The sequence below is a fragment of the Salvelinus alpinus genome, chromosome 27, assembly GCF_045679555.1.
Source record: "Salvelinus alpinus chromosome 27, SLU_Salpinus.1, whole genome shotgun sequence".
NCBI lineage: Eukaryota > Metazoa > Chordata > Actinopteri > Salmoniformes > Salmonidae > Salvelinus > Salvelinus alpinus.
The window spans coordinates 6,150,136-6,163,534 of NC_092112.1; the positions used below are offsets into that span (position 1 = coordinate 6,150,136).

The window sequence follows — 13,399 nt, forward strand, 5'->3', positions numbered from 1 at the left end:
GACACAGACACACACGCACGCACGCACACACACACACACACACACACACACACACACACACACACACACACACACACACACACACACACACACACACACACACACACACACGTACACACACACCTCATCAAGTGTTGGACTGAATTTCGAAATAATTCTAAAACGGTGTGTTTGTGTGTGTGTGCGTGCGTGCGTGAGTGTGTGTGTGTGTGTGTGTGTGTGTGTGTGTGTGTGTGTGTGTGTGTGTGTGTGTGTGTGTGTGTGTGTGTGTGTGTGTGTGTGTGTGTGTGTGTGTGCGTGCGTGTGTGTGTGTAGAGGTATACGGGGTAGCAGAGTGGTAGACTTAGCTCGGTTTAATGGTGCTTATAAAAACAACTGAAGAGGGGAAAAAAACTTGACTATTTCCATCTAGTGCCAACTGGTCTGGCAGGCAGCTGTTCTCTCCTCCCTTGTTTTCCTCCCTCGCTCTCCTCTCTATTCATAAAAACATTATTCTCAACTCTGGCGTCTCAATGAACACTATCACATCACAAAAAAACTTTCCCCTCTTCCCCTCCCTTCCTCGCTCCATCGCCCAGTCTTAGTAAGTCGTTATTAAGGGGCCCTTCACACACTGGGCTACGGAGAGATGGAGGAGGGAGGGAGGTAAGGGGACGTATAGGGAGGGAGGGAGGTAGAGGAGGGAAGGAGGTAAGGGGACATATAGGGAGGGAGGGAGGGAGGTAGAGAGGTAAGGGGACGTATAGGGAGGGAGGGAGGTAAGGGGACGTATAGGGAGGGAGGTAAGGGGACGTATAGGGAGGGAGGGAGGGAGGGAGGTAAGGGGACGTATAGGGAGGGAGGGAGGTAAGGGGACGTATAGGGAGGGAGGAAGGGAGGGAGGTAAGGGGACGTATAGGGAGGGAGGGAGGTAGAGGAGGGAGGGAGGTAAAGGGACATATAGGGAGGGAGGGAGGGAGGGAGGTAGAGAGGTAAGGGGACGTATAGGGAGGGAGGTAAGGGGACGTATAGGGAGGGAGGGAGGGAGGTAAGGGGACGTACAGGGAGGGAGGGAGGTAAGGGGACGTATAGGGAGGGAGGGAGGTAAGGGGACGTATAGGGAGGGAGGAAGGGAGGTAAGGGGACATATAGGGAGGGAGGTAAGGGGACGTATAGGGAGGGAGGGAGGTAAGGGGACGTATAGGGAGGAAGGGAGGGAGGTAAGGGGACGTGTAGGGAGGGAGGGAGGTAAGGGGACGTATAGGGAGGGAGGGAGGGGAGTAGGCAACACTTTAATTGGATAGACTATAGACTATCAGTAAATGTCAACTAACTATCTACTAACCCAACCTCTAACCCTAACCTTAACCCTTTATTCTAAACCTAACCCTAAACCCAACCCTAATCCTTAGCCTTTTTTCTAAACCTAACCTTAACCTTAACCTCAGCAAGCAGTTGCTTATCAACAGATAGTGTGTTGATAGTATGACAATCTAGAGCATCTACAGATTGAAGATCACCCCCCCCAAAAAAAATATTTTGAGATTCAGTCAGAGTGACTCGTTTTATCAAGTCAAATACATTTTATACATTTGTTGAGTTGACACTATTTTTTGAGTTGAGTTGACTTCACTGAGAATGCTGCTGTAGTGAAAGTGGTCTGTCTGCTGGTGGGTTGACATTACCGAGTGCACTGCCCATTTTAAAACTGGCAAAACATCTTATACATGAGTAAGAGCCAGTTGGGAGCATAATGTTCCCTACTGAAATCTCTATTCTGTTATTGTTTGGGTTAGGGTTGTTAAATCAATGTAAATACTGTATATATGTGGTCCCGTGTGGCTCAGTTGGTAGAGCATGGCGCTTGCAACGCCAGGGTTGTGGGTTCATTCCCCACGGGGGGACCAGGATGAATATGTATGAACTTTCCAATTTGTAAGTCGCTCTGGATAAGAGCGTCTGCTAAATGACTTAAATGTAATATTACACTTTACCTGATAGTAAATTAGATTAATTGGGAAATATAAAGTCATTTCAAAATGAGTTCTCTACTAAAACCTAAATTTATCCAACTATAAATAGTAGATTTATTCCACTATAAATAGTAGATTTATTCCACTATAAATAGTAGATTTATTCCACTATAAATAGTGGATTTATTCCACTATAAATAGTAGTTTTATTCCACTATAAATAGTAGATCTATTCCACTATAAGTAGTAGATTTATTCCACTATAAACAGTAGATTTATTCCACTATAAATAGTAGATTTATTCCACTATAAATGGTAGATTTATTCCACTATAAATAGTATATCTATTCCACTATAAGTAGTAGAGTTATTCCACTATAAACGGTAGATTTATTCCACTATAAATAGTAGATTTATTCCACTATAAATGGTAGATTTATTCCACTATAAATAGTAGATTTATTCCACTATAAATAGTAGATTTATTCCACTATAAACAGTAGATTTATTCCACTATAAATAGTAGATTTATTCCACTATAAATAGTAGATTTATTCCACTATAAATAGTAGATTTATTCCACTATAAACAGTAGATTTATTCCACTATAAACAGTAGATTTATTCCACTATAAGAAGTAGATTTATTCCACTATAAATAGTATATTTATTCCACTATAAATAGTAGATTTATTCCACAATAAAAAGTAGATTTATTCCACTATAAATAGTAGATTTATTCCACTATAAATAGTAGATTTATTCCACTATAAATAGTAGATTTATTCCACTATAAACAGTAGATTTATTCCACTATAAATAGTAGATTTATTCCACTATAAATAGTAGATTTATTCCACTATAAATAGTAGATTTATTCCACTATAAATAGTAGATTTATTCCACTATAAATAGTAGATTATTCTGTCAAACTGTTAAGTTGTCTTGACTTTCTTTTATTAGTCAAAGTAAATGTGGTCTTAGCTGGGAAAACTCTTAAGTTTAAAGTTCATATAACAAAAGTTGAAATTGATTGAACTAGGAATTGTAAGTTATACGGGCAAATAGTTAAGTCGACTTACCAATCTTTTATTAGTCAAGTTAGGATATCTTGAAATGTAAAGTTGATAAAGCTTGACAAAAGGCTATGGAAATAGTAAGTTGAATCAACATATAATGTTTTCCAGAGAGGGCGAGAACGCTGGCGCGTCTTAACATTGGACAGTCAGACTCCGCCTTATAAAAACACATTTTGTAACTGAGAGGCAAAACAGACGATGACTGTGTGTTTCGATCTCAGAGATTGAGAACACATTTAGGACGGGCTGTCATTATTTCATTACTGTAGATTGATGCTTGTTTTTCCCCCGTGATAACATCCTCTCCACGTTGCCTCTGTTTTGTCATTCTGTAATATTCAATCAAATCATTCAAATGTATTTCATAAAAAGCATTTCTTTACATCAACCCGTTGGCACTAAGTGTTTTACAGTTACCCAGTAAGCAAGCAAAGATTACAACTTGTATTACTGTTGTTAAATGCTCTCTCCTTCATTCAGTGGAAGAGTGAGATAGGGAATTGTTAAGAGAGTATCTGTGTGACTTCAAGAGCCCTGTTATTAATGTGTTGATGTGTTTGGACTTCTACAGGAAGTCACATGACTTGTACAGGAAGTCACATGACTTGTACAGGAAGTCACATTTACATTTTACATTTAAGTCATTTAGCAGACGCTCTTATCCAGAGCAAATTGGTGCATTCACCTTATGATATCCAGTGGAACAACCACTTTACAATAGTGCATCTAACTCTAGCCCACATGACTTGTACAGGAAGTCACATGACTTGTACAGGAGTGTAAGTTGAAGAGAACACTGGTTCTGAGTTTATGTGTTCCTTCTCCCAGACCTAGCCCAGTTAGCATGTACAATGCCTTCGGACAGGATCCAGACCCTTTTTTCCCACATTGTATTCCGTTACAGCCTTATTCTAATTGATTCAATTAAACGTTTTCCTCATTAATGACAAAGTGAAAACAGGTTTTTTTGAATTTTTTCAGAATGTAAAGAATATAAAGTTCTGAGAATCACATGTTTCTTAGAGCTTGGTGAGAGCGTGGTTGTCCTATGGTTATCATACAACCTTCCCACAACGTTCTGGGGATGGAGCAGGATAGGTGCTTGGCTTCGGAACATCCTCAACACATTTAATGAACTTGACAAAAACATAACCGTTTTTTTGTCTTGATATATCATCACATTAACAGAATGTTTCCTAAAAGTTCAAATGTTGCATTTCATTTCTATTATGGTAATGTTCTAGGAACGTTCTCCAGCTGGTTTGACATTGGGAACGTTCTCCAGCTGGTTTGACATTGGGAATGTTCTCCAGCTGGTTTGACATTGGGAACGTTCTCCAGCTGGTTTGACATTGGGAACGTTCTCCAGTAGTTTAGAGAACATTAGGAAACATTATCCTTCTGTGGGAATTTCAATATTTCAGCATAACGTTTCCTACAGGTTTCCTCATGGTTCTATGGTTCTATTTAAAGTCATGTTCTCAAATTGTTCAGAGAACGTTAAGAAACAACGTTCTGCTGTGGTAATTTCTGTACTTCCACAGAACATTTCACACAAGTTCCCAAGCGGTTCTTTTTAATGGCATATTGTTACTACATTCTGTGAAAGTTCTCAAAAATGTTGTGACTTAAGCGATGTTCTCAGAACGTTTAGAGAATGTATGCTTCTCTTTTATGTCAGTTAGTGGCAATATTCTGGGAATGTTCTAAAAAAATTATAATTGTACACATTAACAATCAATAAGCTCTATAAAAACCACAATGAAACTTTATTAACGTTCAGAGAACGTTCTTAGAATGTTTTTTTTTTTTAAATATACATTTCGTTCTCAGCATCAACAAAACTCTCTATCCTTTATCTGGTTAAGTGCTATGATCTTAGTGAGTGTTTGTTTCCTTTGAAATGGGGTCTGTTTGAACAAACTAAAATGTTTAGCTTTGTATGCATCCCCATCCTGGTGGCGCAGTGGACTAATTCCATGGACAGAAAACAGAAGAGCATAGGTTTAAATTGATGCCTTGTCACAATAAAAAATAAATGTGTTTGCAATACCTAAGCAAATTAATTTCAATGTGTCTGACTCGGAGTTACATTTTACCCAAAATAAGCTAGGACTATTAGTAAAAGTAAGTAAACCTATTGAAACATTTAGAGAACATTTCCGTCCAATAATTTTTTTACATGAAACAGAGTAAAACGTTCTCAGAACGTCCCTGTAACCAGAGTAAAACGTTCTCAGAACTTCCCTGCAGTTAAACAATTATTTACCAAGAACAGGCAAAATTTCAAGTTTAAAAAACTTTTACTTTTACAGGTCAGGAAACGTATGGCTTTGTTCCCAGAACCAATGTGAAACCAAAAACATTTGTTCCCGTAACTTCCGAGGAACCAAATGTGCTAGCTGGGAGGTCTCTGTCTGTACTGTCAGTAGAGGACTACAGTAGCTAGCTATTTGAACCACTGTAGTAGTAGTGAATGTCTAACTGGGTTTGTTTGGAGGTCAGTAGCAACTGTCTGTGTCTGTATGGTGAGTGGTTTGTTGGGCCACTGTGTAATTGGGGTGTATCGTACTGTGGTACTAACTGGCTGTATGGTACTGTGATATTAGCTAGAGGCTAACTGGCTGTATGGTACTGTGATATTAGCTAGATGCTAACTGGTTGTATGAGACTGTGATATTAGCTAGAGGCTAACTGGTTGTATGAGACTGTGATATTAGCTAGAGGCTAACTGGTTGTATGAGACTGTGATATTAGCTAGATGCTAACTGACTGTATGGTACTGTGATATTAGCTAGAGGCTAACTGGCTGTATGGTACTGTGATTTTAGCTAGAGGCTAACTGGTTGTATGGTACTGTGATATTAGCTAGAGGCTAACTGGTTGTATGGTACTGTGATATTAGCTAGATGCTAACTGGTTGTATGGTACTGTGATATTAGCTAGATGCTAACTGGTTGTATGGTAATGTGATATTAGCTAGAGGCTAACTGGTTGTATGGTACTGTGATATTAGCTAGAGGCTAACTGGTTGTATGAGACTGGGATATTAGCTAGATGCTAACTGGTTGTATGATACTGTGATATTAGCTAGAGGCTAACTGGTTGTATGAGACTGTGATATTAGCTAGATGCTAACTGGTTGTATGGTACTGTGATATTAGCTAGATGCTAACTGGTTGTATGAGACTGTGATATTAGCTAGAGGCTAACTGGTTGTATGAGACTGTGATATTAGCTAGATGCTAACTGGTTGTATGGTACTGTTATATTAGCTAGATGCTAACTGGTTGTATGGTACTGTGATATTAGCTAGAGGCTAACTGGTTGTATGAGACTGTGATATTAGCTAGATGCTAACTGGTTGTATGGTACTGTGATATTAGCTAGATGCTAACTGGTTGTATGGTACTGTGATATTAGCTAGATGCTAACTGGTTGTATGGTACTGTGATATTAGCTAGAGGCTAACTGGTTGTATGGTACTGTGATATTAGCTAGAGGCTAACTGGTTGTATGAGACTGGGATATTAGCTAGATGCTAACTGGTTGTATGATACTGTGATATTAGCTAGAGGCTAACTGGTTGTATGAGACTGTGATATTAGCTAGATGCTAACTGGTTGTATGGTACTGTTATATTAGCTAGATGCTAACTGGTTGTATGGTACTGTGATATTAGCTAGAGGCTAACTGGTTGTATGAGACTGTGATATTAGCTAGATGCTAACTGGTTGTGTGATACTGTGATATTAGCTAGAGGCTAACTGGTTGTATGAGACTGTGATATTAGCTAGATGCTAACTGGTTGTATGAGACTGTGATATTAGCTAGATGCTAACTGGTTGTATGGTACTGTGATATTAGCTAGATTCTAACTGGTTGTATGATACTGTGATATTAGCTAGAGGCTAACTGGTTGTATGAGACTGTGGTATTAGCTAAAAGCTAACTGGCTGTATGGGACTGTGCTATTAGCTAGATGCTAACTGGTTGTATGGTACTGTGATATTAGCTAGAGGCTAACTGGTTGTATGATACTGTGATATTAGCTAGAGGCTAACTGGGTGTGTGTGTCTCTCTCTGTGCTCACTGTGCTTAATGAGATGACTGCACTAGGTTACCCTGTGGTTGGCCACTGTGTGTGTGTTTTGCTGTCATTAGCAGTTCTGAACAGACAGCCTCGTTCTAGTGCTCTAAGTATACGTATTATCACTAGGTACTGAGTGTGTAGGGACCGTCAGCAGTGTGACAGACACACACACACTGTTAGATACTGCTGACGGACCCAGTACCTAGTAATGATAGGTATACTTAGAGCACCAGAACAAGGCTGTCCGTTCAGAGCCGATAAGGAGGTGAGAGAAAACATAGTGGCCAACAACAGGGTAACCCAGCTAAGGTGAGAGAAAACACTGTGGTGTAGATGACTTGGTGGTAAACATGTTGGTGTGGATCTGGGGTTCTGGTCTGGTCTGGTTCTGTTCTTGTTCTGGTCTGGTATGGGTCGGGGGTTCTGATCTGGTCTGGTTCTGTTCTAGTTTTTATTTTTTATTTCACCTTTCTTTAACCAGGTAGGCAAATTGAGAACACGTTCTCATTTACAATTGCGACCTGGCCAAGATAAAGCAAAGCAGTTCGACACAAACAACAACACAGAGTTACACATGGAGTAAAACAAACATACAGTCAATAATACAGTGAAAAATAAGTCTATATACAATGTGAGCAAGTGAGGTGAGATAAGGGAGGTGAAGGCAAACAAAATATATATATTTTCCAGTTTCAGAGATTTTTGTAGTTCGTTCCAGTCATTGGCAGCAGAGAACTGGAAGGAGAGGCGGCCAAAGGAAGAATTGGTTTTGGGGGTGACCAGAGAGATATACCTGCTGGAGCGCGTGCTACAGGTAGGTGCTGCTATGGTGACCAGCGAGCTGAGTATAAGTGGGGGACTTTACCTAGCAGGGTCTTGTAGATGACCTGGAGCCAGTGGGTTCTGTGCGATGAGTATGAAGCGAGGGCCAGCCAACGAGAGTGTACAGGTCGCAGTGGTGGGTAGTATATGGGGCTTTGGTGACAAAACGGATGGCACTGTGATAGACTGCATCCAATTTATTGAGTAGGGTTTTGGAGGCTATTTTGTAAATGACATCACCGAAATCGAGGATTGGTAGGATGGTCAGTTTTACAAGGGTATGTTTGGCAGTATGGGTCTGGGGGTTCTGATCTGGTCTGGTTCTGTTCTAGTTCTGGTCTGGTATAAGTGTGGGTATGGGGTTAAATTCTAGTTCTGGTCTGAGTATGGGTCTGGGGGTTCTGATCTAGTTCTGGTCTGATCTGGTCTGGTTCTGTTCTAGTTCTGACCTGAGTATGGGTCTGGGGGTTCTGATCTGGTCTGGTTCTGTTCTAGTTCTGGTCTGAGTATGGGTCTGGGGGTTCTGATCTGGTCTGGTTCTGTTCTAGTTCTGGTCTGATATAAGTGGTTGAAGATGCCGCCAGCAGACATGGCAGCTCTGCTTCTAGCTCCGAAGCATCTTTGCAGTATTTTGTTTGTTTGTGTGTTATTTCTTACATTATTAGCCCAGAACACTTTTTTAGTGTTATTACATACAGCCGGAAATAGTAACAAGCATTTAGTTATATACTACTGCACTGTTGGAGCTAGGAACACACGCATTTAGTTAGATACTACTGCACTGTTGGAGCTAGGAACACAAGCATTTAGTTAGATACTACTGCACTGTTGGAGCTAGGAACACAAGCATTTAGTTAGATACTACTGCACTGTTGGAGCTAGGAACACAAGCATTTAGTTAGATACTACTGTACTGTTGGAGCTAGAAACACAAGCATTTAGTTAGATACTACTGCACTGTTGGAGCTAGGAACACAAGCATTTAGTTAGATACTACTGCACTGTTGGAGCTAGGAACACAAGCCTTTAGTTAGATACTACTGCACTGTTGGAGCTAGGAAGACAAGCATTAAGTTAGATACTACTGCACTGTTGGAGCTAGGAAGACAAGCATTAAGTTAGATACTACTGCACTGTTGGAGCTAGGAACACACGCATTTAGTTAGATACTACTGCACTGTTGGAGCTAGGAACACAAGCATTTAGTTAGATACTACTGCACTGTCGGAGCTAGGAACACAAGCATTTAGTTAGATACTACTGCACTGTTGGAGCTAGAAACACAAGCATTTAGTTAGATACTACTGCACTGTTGGAGCTAGGAACACAAGCATTTAGTTAGATACTGCTGCACTGTTGGAGCTAGGAACACAAGCATTTAGTTAGATACTGCTGCACTGTTGGAGCTAGGAACACAGGCATTTAGTTAGATACTACTGCACTGTTGGAGCTAGGAACACAAGCATTTAGCTAGATACTACTGCACTGTTGGAGCTAGGAACACAAGCCTTTAGTTAGATACTACTGCACTGTTGGAGCTAGGAAGACAAGCATTAAGTTAGATACTACTGCACTGTTGGAGCTAGGAAGACAAGCATTAAGTTAGATACTACTGCACTGTTGGAGCTAGGAACACACGCATTTAGTTAGATACTACTGCACTGTTGGAGCTAGGAACACAAGCATTTAGTTAGATACTACTGCACTGTCGGAGCTAGGAACACAAGCATTTAGTTAGATACTACTGCACTGTTGGAGCTAGAAACACAAGCATTTAGTTAGATACTACTGCACTGTTGGAGCTAGGAACACAAGCATTTAGTTAGATACTGCTGCACTGTTGGAGCTAGGAACACAAGCATTTAGTTAGATACTGCTGCACTGTTGGAGCTAGGAACACAGGCATTTAGTTAGATACTGCTGCACTGTTGGAGCTAGGAACACAAGCATTTAGTTAGATACTACTGCACTGTTGGAGCTAGGAACACAAGCAATTAGTTAGATATTACTGCACTGTTGGAGCTAGAAACACAAGCGTTTAGTTAGATACTACTGCACTGTTGGAGCTAGGAACACAAGCATTTAGTTAGATACTACTGCACTGTGGAGCTAGGAACACAAGCATTTAGTTAGATATTACTGCACTGTTGGAGCTAGGAACACAAGCATTTAGTTAGATACTGCTGCACTGTTGGAGCTAGGAACACAAGCATTTAGTTAGATATTACTGCACTGTTGGAGCTAGGAACAGAAGCATTTAGTTAGATACTACTGCACTGTTGGAGCTAGGAACACAAGCATTTAGTTAGATACTACTGCACTGTTGGAGCTAGGAACACAAGCATTTAGTTAGATACTACTGCACTGTTGGAGCTAGGAACACAAGCATTTAGTTAGATACTACTGCACTGTTGGAGCTAGGAACACAAGCATTTAGTTAGATACTACTGCACTGTTGGAGCTAGGAACACAAGCATTTAGTTAGATACTACTGCACTGTGGGAGCTAGGAACACAAGCATTTAGTTAGATACTACTGTACTGTTGGAGCTAGGAACACAAGCATTTAGTTAGATACTACTGCACTGTTGGAGCTAGGAACACAAGCATTTAGTTAGATACTACTGCACTGTTGGAGCTAGGAACACAAGCATTTAGTTAGATTCTACTGCACTGTTGGAGCTAGGAACACAAGCATTTCATTACAGCCACAATAACATCTGCTAAATATGTGTATGTGATCAATAAAAATGTGATTTGATTTTAAGTAGGGTTCTATTCTAGTTCTGGTCTGAGTCTGTGTTCTATTCTTGTTCTGGTACGAGTATGGGGTACTATTCTAGTTCTGGTCTGAGCATGATTCCGGGGTTCTATTCTAGTTCTGGTCTGAGCATGATTCCGGGGTTCTATTCTAGTTCTGGTATGAGTCTGGGGTTCTATTCTAGTTCTGGTATGAGTCTGGGGTTCTATTCTAGTTCTGGTCTGAGGCTGGGATTCTATTCTAGTTCTGGTCTGAGTCTGGGTCTGGGGTTCTATTCTAGTTCTGGTATGGGTCTGGGTCTGGGGTTCTATTCTAGTTCTGGTATGGGTCTGGGTCTGGGGTTCTATTCTAGTTCTGGTCTGAGGCTGGGGTTCTATTCTAGTTTTGGTCTGAGTATGGGTCTGAGGTACTATTCTAGTTCTGGTATGGGTCTGAGGTACTGTTCTAGTCTGAGTATGGGTCTGGGGTTCTGTTCTAGTCGGGTTCTGTTCTGGTCTGAGTATGGGTCTGGGGTTCTGTTCTAGTCTGAGTCTGGGTCTGGGGTTCTGTTCTGGTCTGAGTCTGGGTCTGGGGTTCTGTTCTAGTCTGAGTCTGGGTCTGGGGTTCTGTTCTAGTCTGAGTATGGGGTACTGGGGTTCTGTTCTAGTCTGAGTCTGAGTCTGGGTCTGGGGTTCTGTTCTAGTCTGAGTCTGGGGCTCTGTTCTAGTCTGAGTTCTGGGGTTCTGTTCTAGTCTGGAGTTCTGGGGTTCTAGTTCTAGTCTGAGTATGGGGTACTGGGGTTCTGTTCTAGTCTGAGTTCTGGGATTCTAGTTCTGAGTATGGGTCTGGGGTTCTGTTCTAGTTCTGAGTCTGAGGCTGGGGTTCTGTTCTAGTTCTGAGTCTGAGGCTCGGATTCTAGTCTGAGTTCTGGGGTTCTGTTCTAGTCTGGGTCTGGGGTTCTGTTCTAGTTCTGAGTATGGGGTTATGTTCTAGTCTGAGTCTGGGGCTCTAGTTCTAGTCTGGGTCTGGGGTTCTGTTCTAGTTCTGCTATGGGTCTGAGGTACTATTCTAGTTTTGGTCTGAGTATGGGTCTGGGTCTGAGGTACTATTCTAGTTTTGGTCTTATTATGGGTCTGGGTCTGAGGTACTATTCTAGTTCTGGTATGGGTCTGAGGTACTGTTCTAGTCTGAGTATGGGTCTGGGGTTCTGTTCTAGTCTGAGTATGGGGTACTGGGGTTCTGTTCTAGTCTGAGTCTGGGTCTAGTCTGAGTATGGGTCTGGGGTTCTGTTCTAGTTTGAGTCTGGGGTTCTGTTCTAGTCTGAGTATGGGGTTATGTTCTAGTCTGAGTCTGGGGCTCTGTTCTAGTCTGAGTCTGGGGTTCTGTTCTAGTTTGAGTCTGGGGTTTTGTTCTCGTCTGAGTATGGGTCTGGGGTTCTGTTCTAGTCTGAGTCTGGGTCTGGGGTCTGTTCTAGTCTGAGTATGGGGTACTGCTCTGGGGTTCTGTTCTAGTCTGAGTATGGGTCTGGGGTTCTGTTCTGGTCTGAGTATGGGTCTGGGGTTCTGTCTAGTCTGAGTATGGGGTACTGGTCTGGGGTTCTGTTCTAGTCTGAGAATGGGGTACTGGTCTGGTTCTGGTCAGGGTGTTACATGTCTGGTGTCAGTGTTGGCAGACTGGAGACTATATTAGTGGTTCAGTGGTCCACTCTTAAAACACACACACACACACACACACACACACACACACACACACACACACACACACACACACACACACACACACACACACACACACACACACACACACACACACACACACACACACACACACACACACACACACACACACACATTGTCTGCTGAACCCGTTTTCATAACTGTCTTTACAACACATCCAACAAGAGCCGGACAAATAAAATCACTCAGCAGAGACGAGTGAGAGGGGGAGAATATAGAGCAACAGAGAGAGAGAAGGAGAGAGAAGGAGGGAGACAAGGAGGGAGACAGAGAGAGAGAAGGAGGGAGACAAGGAGGGAGACAAGGAGGGAGAGAAGGGGAGAGAAGGAGAGAGACGGAGACAGAGAGAGAGAAGGAGGGAGACAAGGAGGGAGACAAGGAGGGAGACAAGGAGAGAGACAAGGAGGGAGACAAGGAGAGAGACAAGGAGGGAGACAAGGAGAGAGACAAGGAGAGAGACAAGGAGGGAGACAAGGAGGGAGACAAGGAGGGAGACAAGGAGGGAGACAAGGAGGGAGACAAAGATCAGAGAGAGAAGGAAGTCAGACAAATGTCTTATGAGGTTCCATTATAAAGTAATGCCAAGACTTTAAAACACGAAACCTACCCATCAGAGAGGAGGAAGGAGAGGGAGGAGCCTGAGACAGAGTGTAACACGTCTCTGGTGTCAGGGTTGAAGAATCTCTGCGAGCTACAGATTCATGCTTTACCCTGAGTAGGTAGTGAGAGAGCCTGGCTCAGTCCAGCTAATGACTAAAACTTACAGCACGACTGTTTGTGTTTGTGTTTCTGTGTGTGTTGGTGTGTGTGTGTGTGTGTGTTTTGGTGTGTGTGTGTGTGTCGGTGTGTGTGTGTGGGTGTGTTTGTCAGTGTGTGTGTTGTTGTGTGTGTCAGTGTGTGTGTGCGTGTTTTGATGTGTGTCGGTGTGTGTGTGTGTGTCGGTGTGTGTGTGTACCCTTCCCTGCCCTGGATTGCTTTC

General features: G+C 42.1%; 1 protein-coding gene across 1 annotated transcript in view; it reads left to right on the top strand.

Annotated features, from left to right (window-relative positions):
• LOC139555920 (runt-related transcription factor 2-like) overlaps positions 1 to 13,399 on the top strand; it is a 114,302-nt gene that overhangs the window by 39,751 nt on the left and 61,152 nt on the right. The gene's annotated exons all lie outside the window — the stretch shown is intronic.